General features: G+C 40.3%; 1 protein-coding gene across 2 annotated transcripts in view; it reads left to right on the forward strand.

Moving 5' to 3' along the window:
* LOC126334650 (ribonuclease P protein subunit p40-like) overlaps positions 1-25,242 on the forward strand; it is a 216,631-nt gene that overhangs the window by 80,773 nt on the left and 110,616 nt on the right. The window lies entirely within an intron of this gene.

A 25,242-nucleotide genomic window follows, 5' to 3' on the forward strand; every position in this document is an offset into this window, starting at 1 on the left:
TGTGCTGTGAGTTAACAATTTTTCCCTTAAAAATACAAAATGAAGAGATGTGATGTGGTAAACTTTGACCTCTTGATAAATTTTACAAAAAATTGTTAGTGTTGTGGTTACATTGGTAACTTCATTTATCTATGTTATTTTTACTTTTTGATTTCATCTTACTGTGTTTGCTCATTTTACATAAAAATATTAGACATGTTGCTTTAACAGACTGTTTTTTTGCTGAGCTGTGGTCTAAATTATCTATAAAATGTTTGTCTGGGCTACTGCGTCCAACACAGATGATAGTATGGGAATGTCAGGTTGTTGTGGTCTTGGACCTATTGGATGATATTTGCTGATGCCACAGCCAATAATGAAGCCAAGATCTGAAACTCAGCAGCATATATGCTGCTGCTAACATATGCTAGAGCATTTGAGCTATACAAGATATTTTTATGAGGACTTAAGTTTCTTCCTTCCTGTCTTCTCTCTTTGCAGGAGACTCATGTTTTATCAGATTCTTAGCATTGAATTCCAATGTTCAAACTTGCTTTTGTGTCATGTTGTTTGATTTGTCATAAAATGCTGCTAATAGTGCTGTATAACATAATTAGTTTTAAGTGGTCTGAATCTTCTATTATATAATTTATACTGGGTCTCAGAAATGATGCTTAATTTCAAGAAATCCATATTTTCACTGCCACGATTTGCTGTATTTTAATAGTGTCCAATTTTTTGCAAAGTGTAAATTGATTTGAGATATTAATTATAGCAAAACCTTGTGATAAAGTGGTGATGACATACAAATTAGCAGTTATGTGTAGTTGACAGGAGGTACATATTATCAGTAGCACAGTGGAAGTTTAATCTTCTTTCTGCAGTTTGCAACTTCAGAAACAATGTGTAGAAAAATCATGAAGTAAATGCACGGTTTTCTTTCAATGAGTTCTATGACTAGATAATGGTGGTGGTTTTGATTTTGTTCAGTAAATAGCAGTAATGTGTGCCATATTAAAAACATGATCCACCCATACTGCTTGGCAGTAATTGCATAGGGCAGGGAGGAAGAAAAAAAAAAAGAATACTTTCTCAATAGCAAAATTTGTTTTCTTATGTCTTATTTCAATCAATCACCAGATAGGAGGCTGTTCATGCACTGTTGGCTTGTTAAAAACTATCTGCCCACTTTACATGTGTGTATTTTCTCTCTCTCTCTCTCTCTCTCTCTCTCTCTCTCTCCCCCTCCCCCTCCCCCTCCCCCTCCCCCCCTCCCCCTCCTTCTCTTCCTGCCTCACTCCCTCTCCCCCCTACCCCTTTCTCTTTACCATGGTAAAAAGGGGGAGTTGACAGTTATGGTTCCTATTGTATATCATTTTAGTCTTATGTGGTTAGTCTTGGTGTGATTTATTAGCAAGAACCTCAAAGTTATAATGTTTGTTTGGTAGATATAATATAAAAAAAATAGGTTTCTTTTGGTTTGGAATAATTTTTCTGTTATGCTCTATAGTGCAAAGTACTCTAGATGAAGAAAAAATAAATCACTATACAGTCTTGTAGCATGCATTATTTTTTGGACTGTCAACTTCATTTCACTGTCAGCCATTAAATTAAGAATATTCAGTAAGCAGAAATGGGTGTGCAGAAACTTGATTGTTTCTGTGTTAAACTAGTGTCCAACATTTTTTGTTTATGGTTGCATTACTGCTACAGCTATATTCTGGTTGCAGGTACTCCAGAATTTATGAAACATAAATTTAACACCCACTAATTTCTCTTCTGCTAGTTAAAACCACACAGTACTACTCTCAATATACACTTTAATTTTTAAAAAAAATTTCTTTTTAAAATTCAGTCTTGATCGCACCACGTATGCTGCAAGAACATAGGTGACCAGTTTTGGTCATATCACATGACCATCATCAGACCTGTAATTTAATGTAGAAAGTAATAGAAACCTTACTAGATTAACTATAAAATATGACAAAATGCTTGTAAGGATAAAATACAATAAGACTTGTTATACCCATGGCATCCTTCTCAGCTGCTGTGATGTCAGCTGGTGCCAGCAAGTGACAGGCATATGCTTAAATACGAAGATGCTCCGTCTACCTCTTCTCTCTCTACCTCACATCAACCAATTGGTATAAAATGGGTTCATATAATCATCAAAACATTAAAAAAACAGTACTATAATAACATAAAAATAGTTATGTATAAAATATCTCTTTACAACCATGGAACTACTTAAATATTGTATAAAATATCAATTAAAAGCTTTAAAATAACTGTACAGATGATGTATACTCAGTGTGCCCTCTGTGGGCTAAGATGGCACTACCACAATGGTTTCAAAGTCAAAGAAGTTGTGAAGGTCTTTGGCATTGCGGCATCATATCGATATGTGAGTTGTGACTCGACTGCAAGTATACACCTATTTAGATTCAGTCTGTTTGTCTTATATTAACTTTATTTGCCACTGGTGATGTATGTAATAATGGAATGATCAGCTGCAGAGTGCTATGATATTACATACACTTTTTAATAAAATATTGATATGATGCAGCAATACCAAAGACTTTCACAACGTCGTTGACTTTGAAACCATTGTGGTAGTGCCATCTTAGCCCATAGAGGACACACTGAGTATACATCGTATGTACAGTTATTTTAAAGCTTTTACACCAGTTGACATCACAGCAGCTGAGAAGAGTGCTCCACCTACCATCTTCGAAGGATGCCATGGGTATAACAAGTCTTATTGTATTTTATCCTTATAAGCATTTTGTCGTATTTTATTGTCAATCTAGTAAGGTTTCTATTACTTTCTAAATTAAATTACAGGTCTGATGATGGTCATGTGATATGCCGAAATCGGTCACCTATGTTCTTGTAGCATATGTAGTGCGATCAAGAATGAATTTTAAAAATAAATTTTTTTAAAAAGTCTTTTGATCACTGTTCCAAAAATGTTTATTAAAATTTAAATTTTTATTGTTCTTTAAGTAGCCTTTTATATGCAACTTTGCCCATGTGTGCACTTGACACATACTCGTGTATTGCTCACATGTCCTCCTCTCCCTTTTCTCTATCCATAACCTACTTCCCCCATCTCACTGTCCATATCCTCCTCACATCTCTCGGTCCATATTTTCCTCTCCCTCTTTCTTCTCCAGCTGCCCATTACCTCTCTCCACCTGCCTCCTGCATGTGTCGTATTCTCCCCCTCTCTGTTCCTTCCCATCTCTCTGTCCATCTACTGACTCTCCCCATCCCCTCCTCCTCCTCCTCCTCCTCCTCCTCCTCCTCCTCCTCCTCCTCTGCCTCTCCATCTACTGTCTCTATCCATCCCATCATTTCCTTGTCTCTGTCAATTTCCTTCTCCTTCCAGTCCCCCTCCCCAACTCCCTCTCTCTATTCATCTCCTCCTCCTCCTCCCACCCCTTCCCTCTCCTCCCCTCCTCCCTTCCGCTCCTCCCACCTCATCTCCCCTCCCCTCCTCCCTCCCCTCCTCCCTCCCCTCCTCCCTCCCCTTCTCCCTCCCCTCCTCCCTCCCCCTCCTCCCTCCCCCTCCTCCCTCCCCTCCTCCCTCCCCTCCTCCTCCCCTCCTCCCTCCCCCTCCTCCCTCCCCTCCTCCCTCCCCCTCCTCCCTCCCCTCCTCCTCCCCTCCTCCCTCCCCCTCCTCCCACCTCATCTCCCTTCCCCTCCTCCCACCTCATCTCCCTTCCCCTCCCATCTGCCCTATTCCCCTCCGCATCCCCTCCTTCCCTCATGCTCTCCATCCCATCACTGTGTCCATCCCCTCATCCCCTACCAGCCCATCCCCTCATCCCCTACCAGCCCATCCCCTCGTCCCCCTACCTGCCCATACCCTCCTCCCCCTACCTGCCCATCCCCTCCTCCCCCTACGTGCCCATCTCCTCCTCCCCCTACCACGAAATGAAATACTCATTGGATCTGTCACACAGGGACACTTGAGTCTGTACGGCCACAAGGGAGAGGTACAGCTAACATTAATCTTTCTTCGCTATGCTCAAAAAAATCTGAATTTATTCTTCACCTATAAATGCATAACATTTTTACATTCTGTAAATATTATTTCTAAGTGAGTGACGAGCGGCTGTCATTTAATGGCAATCAATCAGTATTATTATTGAAATAGTAAACATGACTTATTGTTTAAATAACACTTTTCTGACAGTGTTCTAGTGATTATCCCTGCACTGATTTAATTCTTCTAGGTACCTCTGTTGTATTATTTTTCATCACTGGGATTGCTTCATTCAGTGTAGAAGTTGAAAGTTTAAATATTTACAACCAAGACTACTGCTATGCTGAATGTTGAAGATTCATTAATATGCACACACTTTAACTTGATTGATTTTAGAGGGATGTTTGAGGAACATAGGCGACAAGGCTCTTCCCTTATGTAGATTGCCACTGCAAAAGGAACGATGTCGATGGAGCATACCACTGTGAAAGGAATGATATCGATGGAGCAAACAGACTAGGCATCATACTAGTACTCTGTAGTAAATATCTACTCTCTCTGGAGAGTGATGATGAGTTGTAGAGACTACCCACAATGGAGCAGAAACTGCTTATCAAACATCCAGCACACATAGTAGAAGGGAATAAAACATGGCATTTGACAGGGACTACAGTGCTGCCACACATTATATTGTTTGATCACCAAAGTTGGCAGTGGATGGACATGGACACTGTTGGTTTGAAGTCCTGAGATTTCTACCAATTCTAAACCAGGAAATTCATGTGCCAAGATCAAATATGCATGATGTGTGTGATCTGGTTTATATACCTTTATTGTTTTGAGTTTTAATGTGTGACATTCTAGTGTATAACTCATCCTCTCGTGTCTCATAACATACTGTTCCGTGACATTTAAAACTTTCCTGGCATATATAGTGGTTCCTAAAACTTCAGGCAAACTGCCAGAAGATAATAATTTGTGCCACAGTATTTTGGCACTGTGTGTGCTTATCATAACAGGAAGTTAACAACATCCACATCTGAAATTTCACGGAACAAATTCTCCTTCTATTTACCCATGCTTTACACATATTATGTAATGCTGTACAAATCAGATTAACCACTGTTATTGGTGCTAATCATTGTTCTACTGTGTAGCTAGTTTACAAATAACATTGATTGAAGCAATCAATTAAAGTGGGAGAGAACAGTTTTATTGTAAGTCCTACAAATATCCATGCATATAACACCTGACATAGGGGAAGAATAACTACACTGAACACTGGCAAGAAGGAAAAGAACTTAATGTAAAAGTTTCTGAAATTCCATGTAGTGATAAATATGTAATTATAACAAGAATACTGTCAATACCAAATGTCCAAGATAACTTCATTTAGAGCTGTGGAGTGTAATTAAAAGTATTTATTGTATTAAATGAAAATACCTTCTTATGGAGGGCAGTGGTAATATGTGCTACTCAACTTTTGACAGAACTGGAGTTGTGTTTAATGTATGAAAATAGTGATGTTGAATCAATGAACATGAAAGTGAGATACAGGTCTACTTCTAGAGAGAGGGAAAAATCTGGTTATAAAAGTTTATGTATTCTATTTGGATCTGCGTTACCCAGTATGACAGACAGAAATTCTGGAATAATATTGCTGCAAAACAATATTTCAGCTAATATGTGTGTACTTCCACAAGAAGTTAAAGCAAATTAAAGGCAATGGCAAAAATGGATGGCAAGGTTTTTTTATAAAAGTAAATTTGTTAAGTTTACTGCTTTGTTACTTGCTATAGAACTTTGTGCCTATATAGGTTTCTGAAAAAAGTATTGTATACAGTTAGTTTCAACAACTTGATTATTAAATATCGAAATAGTTTTACTTGCACAATTTCTTGAAATTAATTCTCTTTTCTTTACACACCACCACTGCCACTATTTCATTCTCCTAATGCACTAGCTACGATTCACTCCAAACCCCCTCTTTCCCGTCTCCAACACACACAGAGTAACTGTCTGTCTGCTTCACTGCCCATTATGATTTTGTATAAAGGCTTGTCCTTTTGAAAATTTTGATTCTATTAAGAAATGAGGCTGAAACTGTGATATGCCAAAGTGTATAAATATCTTTCAAATTGAGTAGTGTGAAAATATACAAATATCTGTATGTTTACTGTAATTGACTTGTCTGTAATCTACAGTCATGTTGTATTAAATACATTATTTCATTTGTCTGGGTATGATTTGTGTTAACTTAATTTCAGTGCTTAGGCAGCTGTTCTTGGTCTTTTAATTCTTGGAATATTAAAAACTGATGTCAGTGATAATAAGCATGTTTGGAATAAATGTTGATATAGTATGTGGTTGGTTTTGTTAATGGCTGTGGGTTAGTCAGTACTCAACATTTATTTCATTATTTCAGACATTAATACATTAATACTTGAAGACAGAACCATCAGAAGTTAAAGATAACCATGCAATTATCTGCATTATTGTGAACTAGCATGTTATTACTAAAATGAGAAAATATGGGATAAAAGCACTATGGAAAGTCTTTGAGACTGGGATGAATTGTGGCAGAGAAATTAAATTCGTAAAACCACGCATTTACATAAAAGCAATTGAGATAAAATCTCATGCCACATTGTCATCAGAACTTCATTTACTGAAATTCTGTATGAAATATTAGCATTTATGTATCAATGTTTACACAGTCTCTCTCTTTAAACATAGAGGCAGAGAATACAAAAGGAGTGAAAATAGCACAAAAATGGACTGCAAGAATTGCAAAATAATTTAGATTGTCATAAATGCAAAGTAGAAGTAGATGAAGTCAATTTTCCGTGCTCTTATAATGGTGCTGTAATTGACAAAGACTTGTATCATCACCTGTTGCTGTATGTAGGGAAGGAACAGGACACATTTCAAGGGAAGAGGTTTTAACTTTTCAGGATGACCCATTCCTCATGGCGTTGCATAGATTTCGAGGGTGTGTATATATATATATATATATATATATATATATATATATATATATATATATATATATATATATATATATATATATATGACAAACAGATTACACAGACGAACCTGAGGAGAGGGGGTAGTGTAATTGTTTAATACAAACCATACAAAAATGCACGGAAGTATGTTTTTTAACACCAGCCTACATTTTTTTTAAATTGAACCATGTTAGTTTTGTTAGCACATCTGAACATATAAACAAATATGTGCAGTTTGTTGCATTGTAAAATGTTAATTTCATCCGGAGATATTGTAACCTAAAGTTGATGCTTGAAACCTCTGACGTTCAGTTGCGTGTTGTAACAAACACGGGCCAAGGTCGGCGAGCAGCATCTGCAGGGACATGTTTACGCTAACAACCGTGTTTACGAGTGTGGCTGTAGTGCACTGTTATGGTTTGGTCTAGCTGTCGGAGTGTCCGCATGTAGCGCTTGCTGCTATTGTTATTCTGCTTTCGTCTTCACACACAAACCAACTGTAGTACACCAAGTTACCAGACGTCTGTGATAGTGTAGTGTTGTAGGAACTGTGACCATGGTGTATTCGAACTCTGAAAAGGCGGAGACAATACTCATCTATGGTGAGTGTCAACGAAATGCAGCTGAAGCCTGCATGGTGTATGCAGATCGGTACCTGGACAGGGAGCATCCAACGTGCCGCTCATTGCAAAACATCTACCGCCAACTGTATGCAACAGGTATGGTCGTAGCACGCAAACTGGTCCGTAACAGGCCTGTCACAGGAGAAGCGTGTGCAGTTGGTTTGTTAGCTGCTGTTGCCATGAACCGACAGATGAGTACACAGGACATTGCGAGAGCTGGTGGACTGAGTCGAAGTAGTGTCATGCGCATACTGCATTGTCACCGCTTTCACCCGTTTCATGTGTTGCTACAGCAGCAATTACATGGTGATGACTTTAATCGTCGAGTGCAATTCTGTCAATGGGCATTAACAGAAAATGCGTTGCATTTCTACCTGTTTACCGATGAAGTGGATTTCACAAACCACGTTACAGTGAATCTATGGAATATGCATTACTGATCCGTGGACAATCCTCGCTGGCTCAGACAGGTAGAGCGACAGCGACTGTGGACTGGAAATGTATGCTGCAGAATCATTGGTGACCACCTCATTGGTCCTCACTTCATTGCAGGGGCCCAAACAGCTGCAACATACATCGTGTTTCTACAGAATGATCTGCCAACGTTGCTCGAAAATGTCCCACTGGAAACGCGTCGATGTATGTGGTATCAGCATGATGGTGCACGTGCACATTCCGCAATTAACACTAGGCTGATCCTTGACAGGATGTGCGATGGGCATTCCATAGGACGTGGAGGACGCATAAATTGGCCAGCCCGTTCTCCTCATCCTACACCTCTGGACTTCTTTCTGTGGGGCACATTAAAGGAAAATGTCTACCGTGATGTGCCTATAACCCCAAAGGATATGAAACAATGTATTGTGGCAGCCTGAGGCGACATTACACCAGATGTACTGCGGCATGTACGACAATCATTATGCCAGAGATAGCAATTGTGTGCAGCAAATGATGGCCACCACATTAAACATTTATTGGCCTGACATGTCGGGACACTCTCTATTCCACTCCGTAGTTGAAAACGCAAACCACGTGTGTACGTGTATCTCACCCCTCATGATAGTGTACATGTGTATCAGTGAAAAAGACCAATAAAAGGTGTTAGCATGTGCACGTAAAGTGCTGTTCCAGTCTCTTCCGTACCTAAGGTCCATCACCGTTCTCTTTGGATCCCTACGTAATTTGGTGCTCTCCGATAGACATGACCGAACAGCGGAGGAGTGATACTCAAACGTCAACTTTAGGTTGCAATATCTCCAGATGTAGTTAACATCTTACAATGCAACAAACGGCACTGATTACGTATTTGTTTATATGTTCAGAGGTGCTAACAAAACTAACGGGGTTCCATTTAAAAAAAAAAAACGTGGTTTGTGTTAAAAAAAAACATACTTCCATGCATATATAAAATAGAGGGAAACATTCCACGTGGGAAAAATATATCTAAAAACAAAGATGATGTGACTTACCAAACAAAAGCACTGGCAGGTCGATAGACACACAAACAAAACAAAAAATTTCTAGCTTTCGCAACCAACGGTTGCTTCTTCTGGAAAGAGGGAAGGAGAGGGAAAGATGAATGATGTGGGTTTAAAGGGAGAGGGTAAGGAGTCATTCCAATCCTGGGAGTGGAAAGACTTACCTTAGGGGGAAAAAAGGACAGGTACACACACACACACACACACACACACACTCACAAGCAGACATTTGTAAAGGCAAAGAGTTTGGGCAGAGATGTCAGTCGAGGTGGGAGTACAGAGGCAGAGATGTTGAATGACAGCTGAGGTATGAGCGGCGGCAACTTGAAATTAGCGAAGGTTGAGGCCTGGTGTGTAACTAGAAGAGAGGTTATAGTGAAGGGTAAGTTCCCATCTCCGGAGTTCTGAAAGGTTAGTGTTAGTGGGAAACAATCCTTGTAACCATTGATGCCACTTCCTTATACACAAATATTCCGCACGTCCAGGGCCTCGCTGCGATGGAGCCCTTCTTTTCACGCCGATCACGTGCCACGCTACCTAAAACCTCTTTTCCCATTACTCACAACTTCATCATGACTCACAACTTCTTCACTTTTGAAGGCCAGACATACCAACAATTAAAGGGAACACCCATGGGTACCAGGATGGCCCCCTCGTGCGCCAACCTATTTATGGGTCGCTTAGAGGAAATCTTGGTTACCCAGGCCTACCAACCCAAAGTTTGGTACAGATTTATTGATGACATCTTCATGATCTGGACTCACAGTGAAGAACAACTCCAGAATTTCCTCTCCAACCATGATCAAACGAATCATTAATATCTAAACTAAAATTAAGTCGGCATCCACAGAAAACAGAAGGTCCGCCCAGCAAGGCTTGAGCAGCGACAGACTTGACTGATATACGATTCTTCTTGTCTCCAGATGTTGTAGCAAACTCAATGTTCTCGATGGTTTTGTAGACTGTCTGTTTAGAACGGCGACGGTATCCCCTGTACGGACCGGGGGGCTCAAGGATGTAACAGCATGTTGCACCTACAAAGGCGGGTAAAGCAATCCGCTGAACATCTTGTGCAATCTTGGCAGCGGGGGACCTACCACTCTGGTTCCATCAGATTCATCTGTTCGTACTCCAAAACCCACGCCACTTTCCTTGACGTTGACCTCCATCTATCCAATGGCCAGCTTCACACGTCTGTCCACATCAAACCCACCAACAAGCAACAGTACCTCCATTATGACAGCTGCCACCCATTCCACATCAAATGGTCCATTCCCTATAGCCTAGGTCTTCATGGCAACCAAATCTGCTCCAGTCTGGAATCCCTGAACCATTACACCAACAACCTGAAAACAGTTTTCGCATCCCGCAACTACCCTCCTGACCTGGTACAGAAGCAAATTACCAGAGCCACTTCCTCATCCCCTCAAACCCAGAACCTCCCGCAGAAGAACCCCAAAAGTGCCCCACTTGTGATAGGATACTTGCCGGGACTGGATCAGACTCTGAATGTGGCTCTCCAGCAGTGATACGACTTCCTCAAATCCTGCCTTGAAATGAGATCCATCCTTCATGAAATCCTCCCCACTCCACCAAGAGTGTCTTTCTGCCGTCCACCTAACCTTCGTAACCTCTTTGTTCATCCCTATGAAATCCCCAAACCACCTTCCCTACCCTCTGGCTCCTACCCTCTGGCTCCTACCCTTGTAACTGCCCCCGGTGTAAAACCTGTCCCATGCACCCTCCCACCGCCACCTACTCCAGTCCTGTAACCCGGAAGGAGTACATGATCAAAGGCAGAGCCACTTGTGAAAGCACCCACATGATTTACCAACTGACCTGCCTACACTGTGAAGCTTTCTATGTGGGAATGACCAGCAACAAACTGTCCATGTGCATGAATGGACACAGGCAGACAGTGTTTGTTGGTAATGAGGATCACCCTGTGGCTAAACATGCCTTGGTGCGCGGCCAGCACATCTTGGCACAGTGTTACACCGTCTGTGTTATCTGGATACTTCCCACTAACACCAACCTGTCAGAACTCCAGAGATGGGAACTTGCCCTTCAGTATATCCTCTCTTCTCGTTACCCAGCAGGCCTCAACCTTCGCTAATTTCAAGTTGCCGCTGCTCATACCTCACCTGTCATTCGACAACATCTCTGCCTCTGTACTCCCGCCTTGACTGACATCTCTGCCCAAACTCTTTGCCTTTACAAATGTCTGCTTGTGTCTGTGTATGTGCGGATGGATAAGTGTGTGTGTGTGTGTGTGTGTGTGTGTGTGTGTGTGTGTGTGTGTGTGTGTCCTTTTTTCTCCCTAAGTTAAGTCTTTCCACTCCCAGGATTGGAATAACTCCTTACCCTCTCCCATAAAACCCACATCCTTTCGTCTTTACCTCTCCTACCCTCCTTCCTTCCTGGTTGCGAGAGCTTGAATTTTGTGTGTATGTTTGTGTGTCTATGAACATGCCAGTGCTTTCGTTTGGTAAGTCACATCATCTTTGTATATATATATATATATATATATATATATATATATATATATATATATAATAGAAACAAACTTCCACATGGGAAAAATATATTAAAAACAAAGATTCCAAGACTTACCAAGCGGGAAAGCACCGGTAGATAGGCACAATGAATAAAACGCACAAACACACACACAGAATTTTGAGCTTTCGCAACCGGCGGCTGCTTCGTCAGGAAAGAGGGAAGGAAAAGGAAAGATGAAAGGATGTGGGTTTTAAGGGAGAGGGTAAGGAGTCATTCCAATCCTGGGAGCGGAAAGACTTACCTTAGGGGGAAAAACGGATAGGTATATACTCGCGCGCCCACACACACACACACACACACAACACACACACACACACACACACACACACACAGCAGACATATTTAAAGGCTTTAAATCCAAATTGGTGATTAATGAGTTTTTACACTATACTACTTCAAGAAACAATTCAAATTCCTTGAAAGACACAGGAGGGGAGAACAGGCCCTTAATTTGTTCCATTGGAGACCTCAGTGGCTTGATACTGTAGTAGACCTTATATTTCATTTTCAGTAGCATTATCAAGATTAAAAAGATAATTTTCTGTTGAGAATTATGTTTAGATTGGACATGGTCACTCATTGTCCTTTCTTGATGTCATTGCGTTCATAGAGTATACTAAAATCCTTGGTACGGCCATCCATACCTTTCGTCAAATGTGTTTCGTAGTTTCAATAACACACTATCTTGATTTCATGCTGCTTCTAGCGTTCTCCATGCATAAGCATGTAAGGAACACTCAGTGAAAGTACCAGGCAGTTATAATTAAAGTGTAGCTACTTAAGGAGGTCCATTGGGAGCTGTATTTATCATATGTCAGTGAAACTTGGTAGATATTTCAATGTGTTAATGCAGAAGCAATTTACACTGAAAAAAATTATGTCCAACTTTGGCCATCAGCTGCAAATCTGGCATTGTAGAGCATCTCATCAATGCCTGTGGTGCTCTTATCAAACAGATCATGTAAGCAGTGGTTAAAAATAAAATCCACATTATGCATTTCCCACTTGTTTGTTATCTTTTTTGCCCACATCCCATTCCTAACCCATTACATGTGGAATCATTTCTATATGTGCATTCACAGTGACAGATTTTCACCTAGTGGCCAGAATTGGAACTAATTGTTTCCATTGTAAATTGGTTCTGCATTAACACCTTAGAATATCTACCAAGTTTCACTGTCGTACAATAATCACAGCTCACACTTTAAAAGTTTACATTGATTGGTAGTCCTAGTTTTGTTCTTTGTTCCACTGAAGCTGCCTCTTTGCAAACACTTTTTAGCAAAATGCTTGACTATAGCAGTAATACCATGAATATTTTGTTTCTGCAGGTCAATTAACATTGCTTTTGTAGAGACTGTTTTGCAACTGTTAACTGCTAGTGCTGTTTCATAGCAACAAAAAAATGAACCTTCATGGCAGATTAAAACTGCGTCCTGGACGAAGACTCAAATTCGAAACTTTTGCCTTACGTGAACAGGTGCACAGCTGACTAAGCTACCCAAGCAAAGTGAAAATAACATTATGAAAACATCCCACAGACTGTGACTAAGCCATGTCTCCAAAATATCCTTGTTTCCAGGAGTGCTAGTTCTGCAAGTTTCACAGGAGAACTTCTTTGAAGTTTGAAAGGCACAAGATGAGGTACTATTGGAAGTAAAGCTGTTACAATAGGTTGTGAGTCATGCTTGGATAGCTCAGTTGCTAGAGCACTTGATCATGAAGGGCAAAGGTCCCATGTTTGATTTTCGGTCTGGTACACAGTTTTAATCTGCAGGAGGTTTCATATCAGTGTGCTCTCCACTGCAGAGTGAAAATTTCATTCTGCCAACAAGAGAATGCTTGGTTTAACTTATCAGACTAAACAAACCATTCCAGGTGCTATTACACAATTTCAAAATTTGTTATTGATTTATCGGCTGACATTTTATCAGAATTGACTTTATGCAACTCAGATGAAGGATAATCTGTGTTGTATCCCTATATATGCCTATAATAATGCACTATGTGTCCAAAAGTACCTGGACATCTGGCTGAAAATGACTTAAAAGTTCGTGGCGCCCTCCATCGCTAATGCTGGAATTCAATATGCTGTTGGCCCACCCTTAGCCTTGATGACAGCTTTCACTCTCGCAGGCTTACATTCAATCAGGTGCTGGAAGGCTTCTTGGGGAATGGCAACCCATTCTTTACAGGGTGCTGCACTGAAGTCAGCGTTCCAAAACATCCCACCACAGGCCATGCGTTATGAACAGGTGCTTGATTGTGTTGAAAGATGCAATTGCCATGCCCAAATTGCCCTTCAACAGTGGGAAGCAACTAGGTTCTTAAAAATCATTGTAGGCCTGTTTTGTGATAGTGCCATGCAAAACAACAAGGGATGCAAGCCCCTCCATGAAAAACACAAGCACACCATAACACCACCATCTCCAGATTTTACTATTGTCACTACACATGCTGGCAGTTGACGTTCACCGGGCATTCACCATACCAACGCCCTGCCATCGGAATGCCACCCTGTTTATCGTGTTTTGTCACTCCTCACAACATTTTTCCACTGTTCAGTCATCCAATGTTTATGCTCCTTGCTCCAAGCAAGGCATTGTTTGGCATTTACTGGCGTGATGTGTGGCTTTTGAGCAGCCACTTGACCATGAAATCCGCGTTTTCTCACCTCCCGCCTAACTGTCATAGTACTTGCAGTGGATCCTTATGCAGTTTGGAATTCCTGTGTGATGGTCTGGATAGATGTCTGCCTATTACACATTATGACCCTCTTCAACTGTTGGTGGTCTCTGTCAGTCAACAGACAAGGTCGACCTGTATGCTTTTGTGCTGTATGTGTCCTTTCACGTTTCCACTTCACTATCACAACAGAAAAAGTGGACCCAGGGATGTTAGGAATGTGGAAATCTCATGTACAGAAGTATGACACAAGTGACACTCAATCACCTGAACACGCTCGAAGTCTGTGAGTTCCGCAGAGCACACCATTCTGCTCTCTCACTATGTCTAATGACTACTGAAGTTGCCGATATGGAGGACCTGGTAGTAGGTGGCAGCACAATGCACCTAATATGGAAAACATATGGTTTTGGGGGTGTCTGGATACTTTTGATCACATAGTGTAGGCATCCTTAGTAATAACAAGGGGGCAGTGGTTGTCTTTTTTATTTATTTAATTTTTTTGAATAGATGGATGGCTAATTTTTTTAGCATAAAACGTTCAGCTCTCAAAGAAAAAATCAAGTAATTGACACTGACACTTCTGCATTTCGCACAAAGAATAATATCTGCATGATTGATGTTTAGTTTTGTTCTCAGAGTATACCAGCATTTACAGCTTGGTGAATATTTCAGATTATGATAAAGGAAATAATAATAATAATAATAATAATAATAATAATAATAATTCCCGTGTAGGCCCAGGAAAAGAATAGGCCTCTGGTATGTTCTGCCAGTCGTGAAAGGCGATGAAAAGAACAAACCACTAATAGGGCTAACCCCCCTTTTAGTGTGATTATTTGGTTCAGGACAGAACTAATGAAGCCTCGGACAAGTGCCGTCATGGTCAGGGACGACGCTTGAACCCTATGCCCGCCCACAATGGTAATGACACTGCTAGCCAATTGGAAAATGATATAACCCAAATAGAGGTGTTTTGCAGGATATGCTTCCTGCAACCACCCTAGAAGGAAAACAAAGAGGATGAGATGGTCAGATGAAGTTAATCGACACCTCATGTTCTGTTATTACCAAGCAACAAACCTAGGAACCAACACAACTGGATACAGATCACAAGTATACACAACATTTATTACCAGACACCCAGAATTAAAATTTTTAGCAGAACTACGACTAGCTGATCAGATCTGTGTAATAATCATAAATAAAAGGATACCCCAGTCAGAATTAGAAAACATCAAACAACAAATACTGGAACAAAATAATGTGCAATCAGAAGAAGAAGAAAATACAGTAATGGACTCAAATATCCCAGAGCAAACAAACAAAGAACAACACGCATCAATTAAACCATCAGGGGAAAACAAAATCTTAAAACGGCCACCAGAACAAGCACAAATAGAACACAAAGTGACACACATGTTAGATACAGAAGAAAATTTTCAGCTGAGATATATAGAATACAAAGACACAAATACAGACATTAGAACATTCTTGCATAGACCGCCAAATAACCCACAAGTTGAAACAACAACAACAACAATCAACACAATCATACACAACAAAATAAATGAAAATACAACTATGGAAGAGTTCAGACTACTGGTTTATATAGGAGCACTCACTACACTAAATATACACACTAGGCAGAGATCAGAACCAACCAACACACAGAAGAAACCCACAAAACCAGCATGGCAACACAGGCTACAGATTAGAATAGAAAAACTGAGAAAAGACATCGGACAGCTAACACAATTTATAAGAAATGAAATGTCAAAAAAAAAAAAAAACACACAAAAAAGGTCGGGTAAAATCTCACAACAAGAAGCGATAGAGCAATTAGATGAAAAGAAGCAGAAATAACAAGCATTGGCCAAACGACTTAGAAGATACAAAAAAAGTGAAAACAGAAGGAAACAAAACCAAACATTCAACACAAACCAAAAGAAATTTTACCAGACAATAGATGACACACACATTAAAATAGACAACCTACCAAACATAACAGACATGGAACACTTCTGGAGCAACATATGGTCAAACCCGGTACAACATAACAGACATGCACGGTGGATACAAGCAGAAACAGACAAAAGAAATTTTACCAGACAATAGATGACACACACATTAAAATAGACAACCTACCAAACATAACAGACATGGAACACTTCTGGAGCAACATATGGTCAAACCCGGTACAACATAACAGACATGCACGGTGGATACAAGCAGAAACAGACACATACAAGATGATACCACAAATGCCTGAAGTGATAATTTTGCAACATGAAGTCACCCGAGCAATTAATTCTACGCACAATTGGAAAGCCCCTGGAAAAGATAAAATAGCAAATTTCTTGCTAAAGAAGTTCACCTCAACACATTCACATCTAACTAAATTATTTAACAGTTACAGTGCAGACCCATACATATTCCCTGATACACTCACACATGGAATAACTTACCTGAAACCTAAAGATCAAGCAGACACAGCAAACCCAGCAAAATATCGCTCCAGAACATGCCTGCCAACAATATACAAAATATTAACTTCAGTCATTATACAGAAATTAATGACACATACAACACAGAACAAAATTATAAATGAAGAACAAAAAGGCTGTTGCAAAGGAGCACGAGGATGTAAAAGCCTTTGTGGGAGGCCTTAGAAATCTGGCTCAGGTGGAAGGTTGGCCTGACAATGAGTTATTGAGTGTTGTGAAATTGAGAGTAACAGAGAAATTTGCAACTTACATGGGGTGTACAGAAGTTCTTAAGGGAGCCACAACATTTGAAGAATTTAAAGAAGGGTTAATTCAGAAATAAATGAAATGAAATAGGGCCAGACACTATAGGAACAATTAGAGGTAGTAACTACAAGAAATTTGGAAACTGTGGAACAATTCATAGATAGGATAAGGAAAATTAATGGATGTACCTATGAATTAAGACAGGATGTTGCAGTCAAAGAAATTCTTTTGCAAGGAGCTGAGTAGGGGGTGACTGACACTTTTTTAAGAGATTTGCATGCAGAAATGTTAAGATGACTCTGATGGATTTGCGAACAGCAGTGTGGTTAGCTGCAGAATGTGAGAAGATTGATCTGTTGACTGGAATGCAGTGTAAATGTACAGTGTTTGCGGCTAATATAAAATTTTTCATTTGTGGACGAATGGGTTTGTAAGTAGACATTGTTGCCAGCCTCAGGGTGATGAGGATAAAGTAAGAGGAAGTAATAGTTTTGGAAGTAGAGGACCAGGGAGGAACAGGGTGTTAAATGCCAACTAGAAACCCAGGTCCACCTATGGCAATTCTTCCCAGTAAGACTGGATGCTATGAAATCATATGCAGAAGTTGATAGTGAAATAAGAGGAATAGTAGGAAAGAAGGGTTGCAGGATATTACTAGGCACAAGGGCACATATGTCTGTTGCCAGTGGTGATCTGGTGAAACATAAACAATGGGACCCAACACATACAGATTGCATGGAGTGGATGATAAAAATGTCACACCATTAGGAAAGGTGGACATAGACTTTTTGTCTAGATACAATTCTGTTTAAATAATGTGTAGAGTTTGTGTCACACGCAAATGAGGTCTACAACATGATTCTGGGATTACATTTCTTATATCAGGATTGTGCCATAGTCAACCTTCAGTAACATATGATGGAACTTGATGGAAAAATGTTTCAGCTAGGTGAAGCCATTGCCAGTGTATCAATGTCACAAGGGAAGTCTGTCACGAAAAACAAATCAATTAAACCGTGAATGATCACACTAAGACTCGATTCACACAACTGCATACCTAGAGGGATTGGGAAATCACTCTGGGTCAGTACTGAACCTAGCTTGTCAGTAGGAATTTTGTGTGGAACTATTAGAAGAGAATGTAGTATTAGATCAGATGGGTTGCATAGGAAAGGAGGTACTGTACATGTACACGAAATAAAAAAAGTGGCAAATAAGATAATTTTAGCACAGAGAACGTAAGCTTAACATAGGGGCTGTTAATTGCCAATAAGGATATCCTGGAGGCACAAAAACGGGACACGAGGGGCGTCAGCCACGGACGAATGCTGGGTACCACTGAAACTGCATTATGAGGAAAAGTGAGGCACCTAGAGAGAAGCCGTAGGGAACAGATGGAAGAATTACTTTTGGAATTTAAGGATTTATTTTTTTCCAAAACGGCCATTACCAGCTACACATATTACACTGAAGCGACAAAGAAACTGGCATAGACACACATACTCAAATACAAACATGCAGAATACAGCACTGTGGTCAACAATGCCTATATAAGACAACAAGTGTTTGTCACAGTTGTTAGATCAGTTACTGCTGCTACAATGACAGGTTATCAAGATTTAAGTGAGTTTGAACACAGTGTTTTAGTTGGCAACAAAGCTATGGGACACAGCATCTCCGAGGTATCTATGAAGTGGGGATTTTCCCATATGACCATGTACCGGTAAAATATCATATCTCCAACATCGCTGCAGGCTGAAAAAGATCCTGCAAGAACGGCACCAATGACGACTGAAAAGAATCGTTCAACTTGACAGAAGTGCAACACTTCCACAAATTTCTGCAGATTTCATTACTGGGTGACCAACAAGTGTCAGCGGGCAAACCATTCAATGAAACATCATAGATATGGGCTTTTGGAGCCAAGGGCCCACTCGTGTACCCTTGATGACTGCATGACACAAAAATTTACACCTCGCCTGGGCCTGTCAACACCAACATTGGACTGTTGATGACTGGAAACTTGTTGTCTGGTCGGCTGAGTCTCATTTCAAATTGTATAGAGCGGATAGACGTGTACAGACATGGAGACAACCTTATGAATCCATGGACCCTGCATGTCAGGAGGGGACTGTTCAAGATGGTGGAGGCTCTGTAATGTTGTGAGGCGTATGCAGTTGGGATGATACAGTCTGGTGTGGCAGTGGAAGATAGCAAAAGTAAAGCAAAAGTTTTAAATGTCATATTTAAGAAATCATCCATGCAGGAGCATCATACAAGCTTATTTGTCATTTGACCATTGCACAGACCCCCATATGGGGGGGCATAGCAATAAGGATCGCTGATGTGGAGACACAGCTGAAAGAGTTGAAAGCAATTAAGTCATTGGGTCCTGATGGAATCACAGTTTGATTTTTCAAACAGTACTCTACATCATAGACCCATTACTTAGCTTGCATTTATCGCAAATCTTTCACCCAGCACAATGTCCCAGCAACTGGAAAATGTGCAGGTGACACCTACATATAAGAAGGGTAAAAGAATGGATCCACAAAATTACAGACCAATCTCGTTAACATCGGCTTCCTACAGAGTTGTTGAACATATTCTCAGTTCTAAAATGATAAATTTTCTTGAGAGGGAAAAGAGCAGTTTCAGAAAGCATTGCTCATGTGAAACTCAGCTTGCCCTTTCCTCGCATGAGATGCTGTGAACCATGTATGAAGGGCAACAGGTGGGTTACGTACTAGATTTCTGTACAGCATATGACAAGATGCCACGCTTCCAAATATTGATGAAGGTAAAAGCATACAGAATAGGTTCCCATGTATGTGAGTGGCTGTAAGACTTCATAAGTAACAGAACCCAATTCTTGTCCTTGATGACGAGTGTTCATCAGAGACAAAAATATCATCAGATGTGCTCCACGGAAGTGTAATAAGACCACTGTTATTTTCTATATACATAAATGATCTGGCAGACAAGGTAAGCAGCAGTTTACAGCTTGTTGCTGATGATGGGAAGGTGTTGTCGTTGAGTGACTGTAGGAGGATGCAAAATGACTTGGACAGAATTTCTAGTTGGTGTGCTGAAGGGCAGCTAGCTCTAAATGTAGGAAAATGTAAGTTAATGCAGACAAGCGGGGAAAACAAACCCAAATGCAGTATTAGTAGTGTGCTGCTCATCACAGTAACATCATTTAAATATATGGGTGTAACACTGCAGAGTGATATGAAATGGAACTTTTATTGGGAGAATTTTAGGAAAGTATGGCTCATCTGTAAAGGAGACCATATATAGGACACTAGTGTGATCCACTGTTGACTGTTTGAATGTTTGGGATCCACACCACATACAGATTCAGAGAAGACAATTCAAAGTATTACAGAGATGCTTTGGGAATTCAATTGGGAATTGGTGGAGGTAAGGTGATGTTCTTTTTGAGGAGCACAACTGACAAAATTTAAATAACAGGCATTTGGCTAACAGTAGAGTGATTCTACTGTTGCCGACGTACATTTCACATATGGGCTATGAAGATAAGATTAGAGAAATTAGGGCTCATATGGAGGCATACAGATAGTCGTTTTTTCCTCACTAGATTTGTACGTTGAAGAGAAAAGGAAATGATGAGTATTGGTACAGGGTATGTTCCGCCCTACATTGTACAGTGATTTGCAGAATGTGTATGTCAGTGTAGTCCTAAAAAGGACCAGAGGAAGTGTAACTGTCCACATCTCAAGGCTCACCTGCAGATCACAGAAAGGGATGTCCGTTTCCAGAGCCCATCTGAGTGATGAGTACCCCTTGGTTCTGTGACCATGCACAGAAAAGTCTTAATGGTTGGTAATCATTTGGTTTCGGCAGGTCATGTAAAATGGATAACTTCTCCACTAACAGGTAGATACTGTCACCAAGACCCTATGGCTGAGGAAGATTTCACTTTTGCCAGTGACATATTTGTCTTTGCTTAACACAATTCCAGAGCCATATAGTCTGTCGTACTTAATGATCATGTCTGTCCTGTGAGTGAGTGTTGGAAGAGAGTACCAGGATATCATCCAAATATGCAAAACAGAATGCCAGTCCCTGCAAAGCTTTATAAATGAAATAACTTTGTAACCATCAGTCGTATTTATTCAACATGTGTTCATCAAGTCCACTGTAAGTGCGAAACATGAAAGAAGTTTGCTGGATCAGTGTCTGCAACCACAGTTGACGTGATCAGAAAAACCTATATCGATCATCAGATTTTTGTGGCCATTAGTGAGGATAATATAGCTGTTTATAGCCATTTAAATGTAAAGGCTCATTAAGGATTACATCGGTTGCACATGACGCAAGTAGTATGCAGATCTCTGAACCAGTGTCTATTTTTAAAATTTTTTTATCAGAAATATGTAACTGCTGTGATGTTGTATTGCACACTGCAGTTAGCAGTGATTGAGTTGTTTGAGCAGGTGCTGAACTTCTGTAGATAGTGAATTTGCTGCTCTGCTGCCATCTTTGATAAGTTGTTAGACCTTGTCTTTTGTTGTTGGCACTGTTTGCAGGTATTGCACTCTGTTGCACATAATCAAGATAGTCCTTGCTTGTTGGGTAACCATGCAGTATTGTGCACTTTTCAGCTTGTGTCCTGAAACATCTGTGGTACCAGCAGGTGTTGGTAGAGCTAACTTAGACTTGCCTGCAATCTTGACACTGACAAAAATAAAATTTTGTGAAAGCAACCTCTTATTTTGGCCAGTCTGTAACAGTAATGCCTGAAACTGCTTGGCTAATAACTCAGCCATGTCATGTAGACTTTGGACAGCTATGGTCGGCAAGTGACAGTACAAAGTGGGGTGCAGTGAGGCATCATCTCTTCAGGTGAGTTCAGCAGTTGTTTGTTGTATTCGGCTGTAACATTGCTAGTAGCTGACATTATGGCACCACAGCAGCCAAATCTAGCATTGTGTGCATCCTATCGATAACCTGAAGTAATTTTTGTAAAGAATGTTCTTTGTGCACTATCAGAACTAAGTGCAGCTGAGGTGCAGTTGTTGCCAAACGTAATGATAACTCACCAGGAACCACACTAGTGTTGATCATAATACATAAATGTCTCCAAATTCTGATAGGGTTTTGTTACCACATCTTTTGTGATGCAGCACTTGTTTAAGCTTTTGATCGGGTAATTTAGTGCAACAGGCAACTAAAGCCATTTTGAGAGAAAGGTAGGCTTGCTGATGAGGTGGGTTCAAAATAATGTCCAAAACATAGGTGATCTGTTTGTGGTCTAGGTGGTTAGACACTGGACTCGCATTCGGGAGGACGACGGTTCAATCCCACATCCGGCCATCCTGATTTAGGTTTTTTGTGATTGCCCTAAATCGTTCCAGGCAAATGCCAAGATGATTCCTTTGAAAGGGCACGGCTGACTTCCTTCCCCATCCTTCCCTAATCCAATAAGACCAATGACCTCGCTGTCTGGTCTCCTTCCCCCAAAGAACCCAACCCTCGGGTCTAGGTTGTTGGTTGCCAGTGTAAGCTGCTTGTGGTCTTCAACAATCTGCTGACCTACAAAAACTTTCTATAGAATTGCAAATGATATTTCATATTGTGAAGATGTAAATTTTGAAGCACAGAACTGTAATTGCAGCATAGAAGAATTGCATGAGCTGGCGGCCAGAAAATCTTTAGTTTGTTGTGCAGTTGCGGAACCAGTAGCTTTGTTATGTCTGATATGATCTCACCTCACATACCAGTGTAGTGGGACTACCCAACTTGGTCCACAGTTGGATTTACCTGTGACACTCCATTCATTGATCGCTATGAAGATGAGGAAAGTTCCAAAACCTCAATCTCTTGCTGTGGATGTTGGATCGTGCTGCTGATGGTGTGCAACAGTTTGTGTGTGTCTTCCACGAAAACATTGTATTATGCAAAAAGTGAAAACCACTTGTCCAGTGTGAAACTACTTTTATTTCAGGGTCACCAATTATGAAGGCAAAATTAATGCTCTCAAATAATCACAGTCACTTTTATTAGCAAATCAGCAGTAATGCAACTTGACAAGAATAAACATACCATGCAGTGAACAAGCAACTCTTCAGGGAACTAGTATCAAGCTCCATGGATCTATAACTCATTCCCACATAAGTCAGTCATCAGATTGCCATACTTTCCCATACAAACAAATAATGAAAAATCTCCATCTCTCTGATTTCATAAACTATATTTAAATGTGGCTGTCGGTGGGCTCTGTGAACATGCTTCTTGAAATCTCTCTGCGTCTTTGGTAGAAACTTGGTTATTCTGGAGTTTTCTTTTAAACAAACACCCATTGCATTAAAAATTTTCTAGAGCACCATCAAATTATCTTGTTAAATTATCTTAAGTTTTCTTTAAAAAGCATGCTGGATAGTTGCAATAGAAACAGTGTTCCCTGTAGTGGTCTCACAGTGCTATTTTAATTGCAAGTCTCCAGCGTCTATTCTAAATCTTAGAACAGCTCTAAAGTTTCCCTCATTACTCACTATACTTTCATGATCGTTTTTGTTTTTTAATAGAATCCCATCATCTCTATGTCCCCACAGAGGAATGTTTTTCTTTCCATGAAATATAATTGTTTTTATTATAGGTATAAGATGGTCTCTGTTTTCCCTAACACTTTCCACACTCTGTCTTGACAACTGATTCATGATCTCAAGTTCGCTGTTGTCTCATGTTGCCAAAAGGAATTTTGCTTCTGTTGACACCTCAGTGTGGTACTGGAGCTGAGAGGGAGTCTCAAGGTCATCATCTTTACCAGTAACTTTGGCAAACTTTGTTAGTGGCTCAGTCACAAGTTTCTTGGCAATAATGGATGTCTTTCCTCCAACCATTTTATTATTCATAAAAATTGAACAATTAATGCAAAGAAGTCCCTTTTCAACTTGTGAGAACACCAGTCATGGATACTGTTCAAATTGATTATCATGTACTTGTCTGCGTTCAAACCGTCCCCCCTTGTTCTTGGAACAAGGAAAGATACAACTCTTTTCAGGTTTCCTTGCAACTGTGAGCAGCTTGTGTTTTATATCATAACTAATATTTCCTGATACTAGTATATCCAAATAATTGCCAGTATCCATGGGAATAAAGGAATCAGTTGATAAACTTTGTTGAGGAATTTTCGAAGAAGTGCTGGGCTCTGCCTGTACATCTAGTGGTGGTGTTGTTGTAGCCGAATGGTGACTGGTATCTTCAGATGTTTCTACTTTTCTTTTTCTTATTGCATAATGATCCATTTTATTATACTATTGTGACAGAGGAAAATGAGATGACAATTGTTCTCAAATGAACACTTCATTTGCACTGAAAAATGCAACACTAGTACACTTAGCACTAAAAAAGACATGGCCACACTTTGTGTCTTTCTAATATCACTAAGCTCAACACTGACTTAAGTCTGTAGTAATAGCCAATAATTGTAGTTGTTCATTTTTTCTCACTTCCAAGTTATCGTGACAATTGTAGCTTTCAAACTAACTACCTAGCAGTGACTTTGCTTCCCTTATATATGTGGCATGGTTGTTTCGAGAACATTTGCTGCCAGGGTGGTCACTTCCAGACTTTTATTGAGTGTGAACAAATACCTACTGTGAAAGCGACAAGCCAATATGTACCTTGCAACATATAATATAAGGGTGTATCTCCAATGATGTCGTCATCCAGCAATTTATGTGTGTGGAACTTTTATTGTTGACTCCGTTCCTTTCTAGTGCATTCAATAGAGGGCCTATATAGTAGCAATGTGTTTTTAGGAATATTCTGGAAATTCGCTATTACCAGAGATATATGCATCAATAATTTGCCATACCTAACTCATATTACAAGTTAGATATGGGAAACTACATCTACACACATCTACACTTACACTCCGCAAGCCACCGAAAGCTGTGTGGCGGAGGGCACCTTATGTGCCACTGTCATTACCTCCCTTTTCTGTTCCAGTCGCGTATCGTTCGCGGGAAGAACGACTGTCTGAAAGCCTCCATGCATGCTTGAATCTCTCTAATTTTACATTCGTGATCTCCTCGGGAAGTATAAGTATGGGGAAGCAATATATTCGATACTGCATCCAGAAACGCACCCTCTCGAAACCTGGCGAGCAAGCTACACCACAATGCAGAGCGCCTCTCT

The sequence above is a fragment of the Schistocerca gregaria genome, chromosome 2, assembly GCF_023897955.1.
Source record: "Schistocerca gregaria isolate iqSchGreg1 chromosome 2, iqSchGreg1.2, whole genome shotgun sequence".
In the NCBI taxonomy this organism is placed as follows: domain Eukaryota; kingdom Metazoa; phylum Arthropoda; class Insecta; order Orthoptera; family Acrididae; genus Schistocerca; species Schistocerca gregaria.